The following is an 11,592-nucleotide window of genomic DNA, read 5'->3' on the forward strand; positions in this document are numbered from 1 at the left end:
AGCAAGGGGCCGAAGAGATGCTGCGAAGAACCTGAAGCAATGCCTACAGTGCACTGCGTGAGGTGCACTGATGGCACTATCACCTTAGGGAGAAAAAAACAGAGTGATGTTTTGGGGAGAGTCAGAATTTGTTCTAGCTGGGGGTGGAGTAAATGGCAAGGTGTAAAGGCCCCCATACACTGAACGATTGTCTGAACGACTGTCGTTGTCGACCCACACACACACTATTCATACAGTATGAACGATCTCCGCACCGATTTCAGTCTGAACAAAGATTTTGTCTCGAGAAGACATGGCATCATCTCTAGAAGAGACGCGCGCGATAGTTATATCGGCAGACAAACCCATACATTGAACGATCTGTGTATGACAGACTTATGTCGCTATACAGCAACCTGGTCGTGAAAGACTCCAGCCGAGATCGTTCCACAGTGTTTTTGTGAACGATACAGACAGTCGTTCAGAGAATCGTTCATTGTAGGGGGCCTTAAGAAGGCTGCCCAGGTATGACATGGGAAACTTAGATAAGAGAGATGGGACTGTTAGTAGATATGGAAACTTCTTGTAGTAAATAACAATGAAAGATGTTGTGGAAGTAGATTTAGGAAGGGGCTCATATTGAAAATGCATGATTTTTGAAAAGGGACATCCAAAAACATCACTGGGAAGAAGGAATTGAGTTTGAAAAATTTTGTTAAGAGTATGCGTTACAATAGAGAGCTGGAAGAGAAAGCTGTTGCATACAATAAAGAAAAAAAAGAAAAGTAAAAAACTAGAGTAAGAGTGAAATAGATGAAAATGTGCAGGGTTAAAAACAAGGAGGTGGAAGGTATGTGTAGGTAAAAATCGAGGATGATGGCAAGTTAGTAGGAAACTAAAAATATCACGTGGTGGAAGGGGGAGATGTAAAGTTTTGTAAACATTTGAAGTTCCTCTGCATGGAAGAAGAGATCAATGAGAAGATGTTCGTTAAAAGTACTCAAAAGGAAACTGGGAGGGGAAACTAGTAATATAATAAACAGAAGGATGAATATAAGGAGGAAATTCGTAGAAATTATTTTGTTCTACAACGAAGTCAATGTAGAGATAACTACATGAACAAATATATAAAAGAGTAAAAAAATAAAAATACAGGCATGACGTCTAAAGTACTTGCACTTTTCAGTTGTAGAGTTAATATTTTAAAAATATAGGCATGACGTCTAAAGTACTTGCACTTTTCTGTTGTAGCGTGAATATTTTGAAGATCTGTTGAATTTGGAAAGTGGAACGGGGTTACTGCAAGACTGAGAGTACCAGGATTCGAAGGGATGTAAGTAAGATGCTGCACTACATAAGTGGAGACGGGAAAAAAATGATTAGGTTGTCATTCACTATTCAATATGCAAGGGAAGCTGACACGTACATTTCTAATTGAGAAAGTAAGACAGATATCCCAACTGATAGAAAAAGATCAGTGGTTCAAATATTTTTGTTGCAAAACCTTTATCCGAGATATGCAAAAATACATGGAAAGATATATGTGGCATACATAGTCAGAAAAAACAGCTGAGAGGTAGTGCTAAAGATGTAACGTATATTAGATAAGGTGTTGATAGAGATTATACAGATTTATGATTGACCCAAAGCATATATTAAATATGCACACAAGAAAGTGGCTGGTTCAAAAGGGGATTTGAGACAAGGGTGTAATTTGCCTCCATGACTGTTTAGTATCTTTTATAGGGGAAGTGATGTATGAAGTTAGAAGATGGGCATTTTATGTTGAAGCTCAGCTGTAAGAAGAGAAATTTGGGGGTTAAATAAAATGCGGAATGGGTGATGTTTGTAAATAAAACAGTACTGATTGGGGTAAATGAAGAGAGTAAACATTTAATGAGACTTTGTGTTTGGACCGAAGGAGAGTTGGGCAATATAAGCCAGAGCAAGGTTATAAGGGTGAATGGGAACCAGGAAGATGGATCTAAAAATGTTGCTATGGCAGTTCATTCTTACAGGTCGTTGGGAGTAAATACAGAAAAGGTGTCACATAATAGCTAACAGGTCCGGTGCATTTGTTCTTATTCAAGAATATTGAGTCACAAATTTCAATTATTAACGAATTCACTACACCTTGGGAGAAACATGAACCTAACGGAAATTTCAATTGATAACTGATTCCGCCGCGGCTAGGATTTGAACCTGCGCCTTTGATTCCCAAACAATGATAAGCAGAAGACTCTGACCACTCGGTTACGATCCGAACTTCAGTCTTTGCTAAATTTAGAAACAACACTCAACAGCTGACTTTGACCACTCGGCTATGATCCGAACTTGGGGTATTAACTTGGGATCTATTAATGTATATATATATATATATATATATATATATATATATATATATATATATACACACACACATACACACACACATATATATATATATATATATATATATATATATATATATATATATGTAGAATGTGTGTAACTGAATCACGAAACATGCAACGTGATGAATATGTGAATACAGACAAATTCCATGAAGGAAAGAGAAACAAAGAGTTTCTGCCAGGCCTTTCGGCTTCTTGTCCTTTACTTAGCGAACTGAAGAAATATAAAAATAGATAGCTCGTATAAATGACATATGGGGATTATAACGGAAAAAATGTGTACCTGGAATCTGACATAATTGAAGAATTAGTAGACCTACCAAAAGGGTTAAGAGGTTTAAAAAAAAAAAATAGACCCGCAGCTCAGAAGCAGGGCAAGACAATAAAAAAATTATACAAGGAAGGATGACTGACCACCAAAACATGTTACAAAGGTACAACTCAATAATTCTCCATTAGGTAACAATATTGTAATTGTTCACCAATGGAGAATTACTATTTTATAACAGTTTTTGGTGGTCAGTCACCTTTTTTGTATAATCTCTTGCCTTGTCCCTGCGTCTGAGCAGTTGGGCCTAATTTTTTTTTAAACCTCTTAACCCTGTTTTGGTAGGTCTACTAATTCTGCAATTGTGTTGGATTGCTGGTAAACATTTCTTCCTTTGTAATCGCCACCCGTCATTTATACGAGCTTTCTTTGTAAACTTATTTTTATGTTTCTTCAGCTTGCTAAGTAAAGGACAAGCTGTCGAAAGGCCTTGCAGAACTCCATTGTTTCTTTTTCCATCTTGGGGTTTGTTTTTGTGTGTGTTTGTGAGTTGAGTTGTAACAGTACACATTCATAAAGATAAGACATAATCAGTTCATCTTGGCTAAAGGTCGCAAAAAGAAACTTGATGACATCATGATATTCAAGGTCCTCAAGATTAGCTACTCAAGTATTCAAGAAATGATTTTAAATGAAGGCGATTTCACGGACGCACTTTCAGCTTCTTAGGCAGTGCGGACACCACCTGACCTTGGACGGAAAATTTGAAATAAACTGAGTGCAGCATTGCCAATTCATCACACGTGCAAAATAGGGGACTGTCATATGCAGTGTTACAGCAAGCGTGATTTTTTTTGTGTGAGACTCTGGTTCCTAAGAGATAATGAAAGGAAATATTCAGGCTTGCACCGATGCCTTAGTGGTTCGTCAATACTGCTCAACAACACTTCAAAGGAGATTCTCAGTCAAATTTGCTAAACTTGACCCGAGCATGATGCTTCAGAGGCTTTTAACTCACTCCAAGTTTGAAGAGTAATTGTTAAGTAGTTACTTTTAATTACATTCCTCCATATGCATCCAGGTGCCTAACTAAGAAAAGGTCAAGGCTGCAGTTAATGTACCTGAAATACAGAAACCTCTTCACTTTTGTAGACCTTTCTTATTCTATGAAGCTAGATCAGTGTCAACTGTGATGAAGCTCATGCATGATTTAGGCTTTAGCAATTAGAATGCAATGCTTATCATTCACCATCCCAGGACACACTTAAGGGTCTTTATCAACATGATATGATCATGCATACCGTTTCAAGCATCAGAAAGACTGTGAGGTTGACACTGTTCTCATTTGTTGGGTGCGACTGTTCAGAAATCTTAGGTACGTAGTTCAGTTCTGATTAGTTCTTTGACACATATGAATGGGACCTTTGTCATGGTTGAAAGATCATTTTTTGCTGAAACATGGCGTAGAGAATGGTATGTTAAGAGAGTTCCAGAGGCGTACAAGCCAGTGACCCATAATATTCAAGGAACATGCCAGTGCACCCAAGATAAAGTTAATTGGCTCAATGTGTAAAATGGGGTTTAAGTATTGATGATGAGCCTTTTAGCGTAAGGTGTGAATTGTATCTACCGTTCACTGAAGGCACCTTACATTGGAGATCATTATTCTATAAAATAGGACTTATTCTTTTCCTCATGCTTTAATTTCTTTTCGATAATGCATAGAATCTTGGTTTAAAAAAACACACACACACACACACACACACACACACACATATATATATATATATATATATATATATATATATAATATATATCTATATATATATATATATATAACACCTCACACACAATGTATATATATATACTATGTATATATATATATATATATACGTATAAATATATATATATATATATATATATATATATATATATATATATATATATATATAGTGTATATACATATTTATATATATATATATATATATATATATTTATATATATATATATATATATATATATATATATATATATATATATATATATATATATATATCTGAAGACTTGTGAGGAGACGATTATTTCCACAACTAGATACCGATCTTATTGAAGACAAGTTTCAGAATGTACAAAAAAGGAAAAGAAGCCGATATTGTAGGCCTATTTAGTAAAAAAATTAATTGCCCTGCCGGACAAGGTGGTCTCAAGGCAGCTACTGTTGGTTTTAAGCGATTACAGCTAATATCTAATATGGCTCTCTAAAGACCTCTTTGATTCTCAGGTTCGCCCGTCGGGGTCACTTGTTTGCTACAGTAGATTCACATCACCGGTGCATCTGATGTCTAGGCCAGTCCCTTATGACGCTCCTGATTGGCTGTGGATAAGCCAATCACAGAGCTGGAAACTCTCAGTCTCTCTCGAGAGTTCACATAGGCAGGATGTAAGTTCCACCTCTCCTGAGGGATAAGTCTTTCAAAAGCATCCCTCAGGAGAGTTGGAACATGCATCCTGCCTATATGAACTCTCTCGAGAGGCTGATAGTTTCCAGCCCTGTCATTGGCTTATTAACAGCCAATCAGTGGCGTCGTAAGGGACTGGCCTAGACATCAAATGCACGGCTGATGTGAATCTACTACAGTGATGTGAGAGCTCCATTTTAAGCTGAGAAAAAAGAACCAAGCACAACATCTGTACACGGTTCAGTGTCAGGTTTCATCAACAGGTGTTATGACTAGACCTTGTATTTATTCGCTGATATAGTACCTTGCTTACCGGCGGGCATGGACAAAAATAGTATGGAGCAGGTGGTTTCACGCACGTGTATTCGCAGTTTTCTTTACGCATTGTTTCATATTCAAATGAACAGTATTTTTTTCATAGATACTCTTACATACATACGTACACATGCACACACACACACACACACACACACATATATATATATATATATATATAATATATTATATATATATTAATGTGTGTGTGTGTAATTCAGAGTTTCCCCAAAACAACCCAACATTGCACTGTTACATTTACTCATTAAATGCCACATTATGGAAAACTTCACATTTGGTGCTTCGAACGACACGCAGAAAGTACATCAACAGTGTGTCAAACTCCCCACCCCGGTTCCTCCGCCTCCACACAGCAATCATTCACGTTTCCTTAGTATCCATTTTCAAACTTCTAGGATATCAGAACCCGGCCTTCCTTTGAGCTCCTTCACACCATCTATTTCACAGAGGTCTTCATCGCCTCCCCCAACCTACTTCCGCTGAATCATCCAATCTATTCATATTTGTACGTAACCAAAGCGTCTCGTAATCCTCTGATCCATTCCTTGACCTATGTTGACCTTTTGGATTCTTCTTATGTCACATATCCTACGCAAACAATTCATCTCTACAGTTTTTACTGCTTATTTTTTTTCATTTGCATGTAGCTCCCTTACTTTACTTTCCGTAAATAAAGCCGGATCAACAACCCCTTCATATATATCAACTTTGGCCTCTAAAAACTCTCGAAGGCTCTTCCAGGTCTCTTGTATGAACCCAAGTCACCTTTCTTACTTCACCCGTTCTGTGACTGACTTCCTCCCAATCCACCATCATCCATCAGATTCACTTCCTAACACCAACAGGAATCACTTTCCTCCATTCTTCCACCATCCACTGAAGAATTCACTACTCACGTCTTTGGTTCAAAGTCACATTCATAATTTTACTCTCGCTCACAATTATACTTAATCAAGGCTCTCCTCATACAAACTGTGTCAAACTGATCTAACAATTTCTGTAATTTCTCTTCATTATTCATAAAAAAAACCGCAAACATCAATCATCCACACTGCATTTTCCCACAACTTTGTTCATGCATCAAAAGCCTTTTCTCTGAATAATTGCACTGGGCCATCGAATACGACATTCAACCTCCATAGAAAATAGTACTCAATCTCTAAAAACTTTTTCGCCAAACCAGACACTTTCCTACTTACAAATTCAAACAACTGCTTCACTATCACCATGAAAACAACTGCTATCAACAGTTTATTTCTTTTATACCATACATCCTCAAAAATTCTGTCAAAAGCTTTGCTTAGGTCCAAGTATGCCATTTACAGATTTTCTTTTATTTTCAAGTTTCTCACGTCACTTTTAAAACACACTTCATTGAAACACCTTTTCTTCATCTAAACTTCCCTCACCAAACATACTGAAATCTGTCTTACCTTACCTTACCTCACTCAATCAAAATACTACCATATAACTATGGCCACTTAACGGGTTTTGCTTCAATAGCCACACTATTTTTTTCCAGTCTTTCTGGACAGAACCATCAACATTCCTTGCTTTCACTAATTTTATAGCTCACGCATAAAAAAAACCCAGTTTAGGAAAAGTAAGGAAAATAAAAAGCCTGAAGTGGGGAGGGAACTGCCATTATGTATATATACTATATATATATATATGTATATGATATATATTATATATATATATATATATATATATATATATAATATAAAAGAAATCAAACCATGAAAAAGATCGTGGAAGAACAAGAAAACGGATGGCAATTTACGAATCTACTGCCAGCACTACCACCTCCCGAGTCACAAGAAACCGTCATATTTTGCTTTACAGCCTGTACATGATACATTAGATTCTTTAGTAAGCTGTTAAATCAATATCACCCTATTCAAGACCAAAACAAAATGCCTACAGTCAACCCGGAAACACTGACTGACCCATACAATATTGTTCATAGTCAACTAATGCCAAGAAACCTAAAATATATGACAGAGGACTAGCAAGCAAGGTGGTTTTGTTATGCTGTAAATATTCCATTGGATATTGTCTCAGTCTCATGATCAAAGAAATTTAAAACATTAAATCCAAATATGCTTGGTTACATTATATACTATATATAGATATATATATATATATATATATATATATATATATATATATATAGTAATTAATCTTATATATATATCATGTATGTACGGGTGTGTATGTGTATATAATGTTTCTATATTGCTTTGGGTGTTGTATGTGATTTTTACCGTAAGACTATGACCTTAAAACCTAAAGGGAATTATATACAAGAGGCCTCTAACCCCGGCAAGGATTCGAACATAACCTTTTAGGGTTTTTATAATGAGGGATCAAGAAACGCATCCAGAATTTGGTAAGCCCTAATATCCCTTATCTAACCCATATGTATAGGTCCAAATCCTGGCCTGGGACAGACACACTTATCCTACGTAATTCCTTTTAGATATGAAAGATCCCATGGTATGCTGAATTAGATATGAAGGGAGTATTTGGGGGTAATTATTTGTGAGCCTAAAATAACTCACGCGAGGAGAAGTCATTTCTGCCACGTCTCCCCAACTCGATCACTTGTCGTGGTTGCTGTTTTGGACGCTCGAGCCGTTTCCAGGTGTTTCCACCACTTGCTCAACGGCTCACTTCATCACTTAGCAACTTGGCACATATTTTACAGATGGATGCCCTCCCCGACTCCAACCCTCCCTCTTTATCCAGGTTTGGGAAAGATAAGAAGCGTCATCGCTGCTCCTATCAATGCGAAACTGTCGGCAATGAACTGGCGACGCGTCCGATAGAGGGGCAAATTTCTCCAGAAAAAGCATTCGTATTTTTATATTAAAACGTAATTCCATGAGGCTTCATGGACCCCATTTTCCCGAGTCATATGAATTTTCCTCGCCCTCAAATTCTCTCTCCTAAAGGCACAGATCCAGACGTCCGAATATCGGCCTACGTGACCGAGATCTTGTGCAAGTAAGTGTGCATATATATATATATATATATATATATATATATATATATATATATATATATATACACACATATATATATATATATATATATATATACATTCATAATGTATATTTTATACATAAATATATATAGTATATATTCATATATAAATATACACCATACAACTATACACAAACACACACATATACGTTTGCATATATATATTTTTATATATATATATATATATAACTTTATATATACATATATATATATATATACGTATATATATATATATATATATATATATATATATATATATATATGATAGAGAGAGAGAGAGAGAGAGAGAAGAGAGAGAGAGAGAGAGAAAACGATACACTATGTATTAGTATATTGATTTGCCCACGTGTTGGTGTGAGTATTTATAAATTTCATTGGGCAACAGAAACTTACTCTAGCCAATAAAAACTAGTTCGATGACGCCATTTTCTGCATTTGATCAACGACCTGCACTGAAGGTCGGACAACAGGAGCCGAACCGAATGAAGTGGTCAATCAAAGGCCGGGCTGAGGAAGGAGTAGCAGCCCTCGTCCAATCTCTCTCCATCGGGGCATAATTAGATGGTGAGCTCGTTACGACCTCCAGCCAGCCACCTCTTTCACACCTCTTGTTTTTATCTTAACTTGAAATCCGGTTTTGTAATGGGCTATACATTATCCAGGTCAAACAAGGCGTGCCCATACCCTCTTCTTTTTCTTCTGGATGGATGTGTGTTCGCTGTTAGGCACCGAGAGCCATCCAGCGATGACGTGAACACCTGGCGATGGGAACTTGACGGCCATCGTCGCAGCAACGTTTCAAGGGCTCCACTGCGCTGCTCCGCTCCTCACTTGACACGCGTTTTGAATGTTGTTGCCCGATGCCTTCAGTAACAGAGGTTTGTCTCCGGAAGAATTCAGCCTCGATTTTCTGGGAGAATGAAGGATTAGGTTACACTTAGGTCAGGTGCCGTGGTAGTGGGGTGTGATTATGATTTTCTACAGTCCTTGGATATTTAGATTATTATTATCTATTTATTTCAGTTTTTTTGTTTTTTTTTTGCTACAAATGCACTGCGTATGTCCAGGGTATAAAATAGCACATTTATAAAAAAAGAAAATCGTTGAAACCTCGGTCGAATTTTTCCAACGTTGATAGTTATCAATAAATTCGATTGCAGTTGTCCGAATTGCTTTAGCATTCCTAAACCGTTCTCTAACTTCATTTTCAATCATTATAGGATGGATGATGATGATGATGAAGGCCATGAAAGACACTTCTTCAATTCTATCAAATCTCAGACACTTTTCACGAGGGCCGTATTTCTACCGCCTTCGGTGACCGAGGGCAGAGAGGTTCAACTCAGCCCTCAGCCAGGAGAGTCTGGACCAAAAAAGAACTGCTGACTGTCCCCATGACCTTGTTCCATGTTTTCCTTTTGGATGGATGCCTGAGAACTGATTGGGGTTTTTAAGATTCATGTTACCAATGAACCTTCGACCTACCTCTTGTTTGTATTTACCAGATCCATCGCATGTATGGTGTTTTGGAGGGCATCCACATCCATTCCTTGTTCTTTTGTAAAAGTGTTAACTGGGGAAAAATAATATTAAAATGCATATCAGTACCGTTATCATTTACATAACCCCTATTCCTCCTATAGGCATGATCAAAGTAAGCTGCACCAACACAGACGTCATCAAAATGAGACTCTACTTATATCTGTGATGGATCGAATGAATTATGCTCTATGTCTATTTTTCCCTCGGCAAAATGTCATTTCAATGGCCTTCTTTTTCTGTCTCACTCTCATAAGAACCAAAGCAATATATCTAAACGCCACAATTTTATATATTTCATTAGCCAAAACAATTATTATGTACATTTAATTCGAGGATTCGTTCATCACTACTACTCAATGACAACTGTAGACAAAAGACGATTCATCCTATAACAAATGACACGCAAAGAACACACTGAGACCCATACACACACTCGCCCACATTTCTAGACACACTGCTCTGCTCTTCCCTGTCAGTCCTGACCGTTTTCATCAAATTCCGCTGTCATTCGTACTTATCTCTTCTCACCTTCACTCTATTTCCAAACATGGCTGCAGCCCACAACAATCAACTTACTATTATATAATTCATGGTTTAAATCAGTATAGTTATGCATAATGGGCATAAACCATGTGTCCATATCATTTCACACCCGGCCCCCCTAGAAATCGAACCCAGGACTTCCTACTTGGGATGTGGGTATATTGCTGATCACGCCTTGTGTGCGCACTAGAGTCAGGTAACGAACAAACACGGCCACATCCACTTTACTCATTTGACATCATTTACACAAATATTCCATTATTCCTTTATATATATATATATATATATATTATATATAAATATATAATTATATATATATTATATAAAACCATTTTAAAATATGACATGATTCTCAGAATATTTCAACATTTTCTATAACAAGTTGTCCGGCCATGAGTCTAAAACTATTCCAAAGACCATCATGCCCAAATGAGCAAGATAAAAAAATAGGGGGGGGGGGGGGAGTACTACTATAACCATCTCCCTACGGAAGTAAGCCCGAGTGTATCGTCAAGCACGAGAACTAAAGCTCAATACTACTGCAGCCCCGATGCCAAGGATACGGCACAGCTCATGCTTCAAGAACAAGGCGTGATCCGACCTCCAGCTTCCTTAAGGCGCGTAAGAGATTTTCCCCTCACGCATCGGTTCTAAACATGATATTCCTAACTTTTAACGTTAATTAAACGTGCTAAAATCTACAGTCAAATAGAGCCTTGTTACACCAACGAAAATGAAAATAAGCAAGCTATATTTTATTAGCAATAATTTTCCTATAGTGCTTCATATGGACGTTATTTATTTCTTACATTTTCATGCCAATAAATAAATGATAAATATCCCATCCTAAAACTCCAGTATCTTTACCTCAACGCGAATCATCTCTTTCAGACCTTTTCGGGCTCTGCCATAGATCTTTCCCAACTGCACCCCCCCCCCCCCACAACAACAAAGAAGTTAGTAGGCTTACTCCCCGAGTAAGCAAAAATGGGTGCAAGTTCAAGACCGAGCGACGGTCAACTGC

This window comes from Macrobrachium nipponense, chromosome 21 (genome assembly GCF_015104395.2).
Source record: "Macrobrachium nipponense isolate FS-2020 chromosome 21, ASM1510439v2, whole genome shotgun sequence".
NCBI classification, from domain to species: domain Eukaryota; kingdom Metazoa; phylum Arthropoda; class Malacostraca; order Decapoda; family Palaemonidae; genus Macrobrachium; species Macrobrachium nipponense.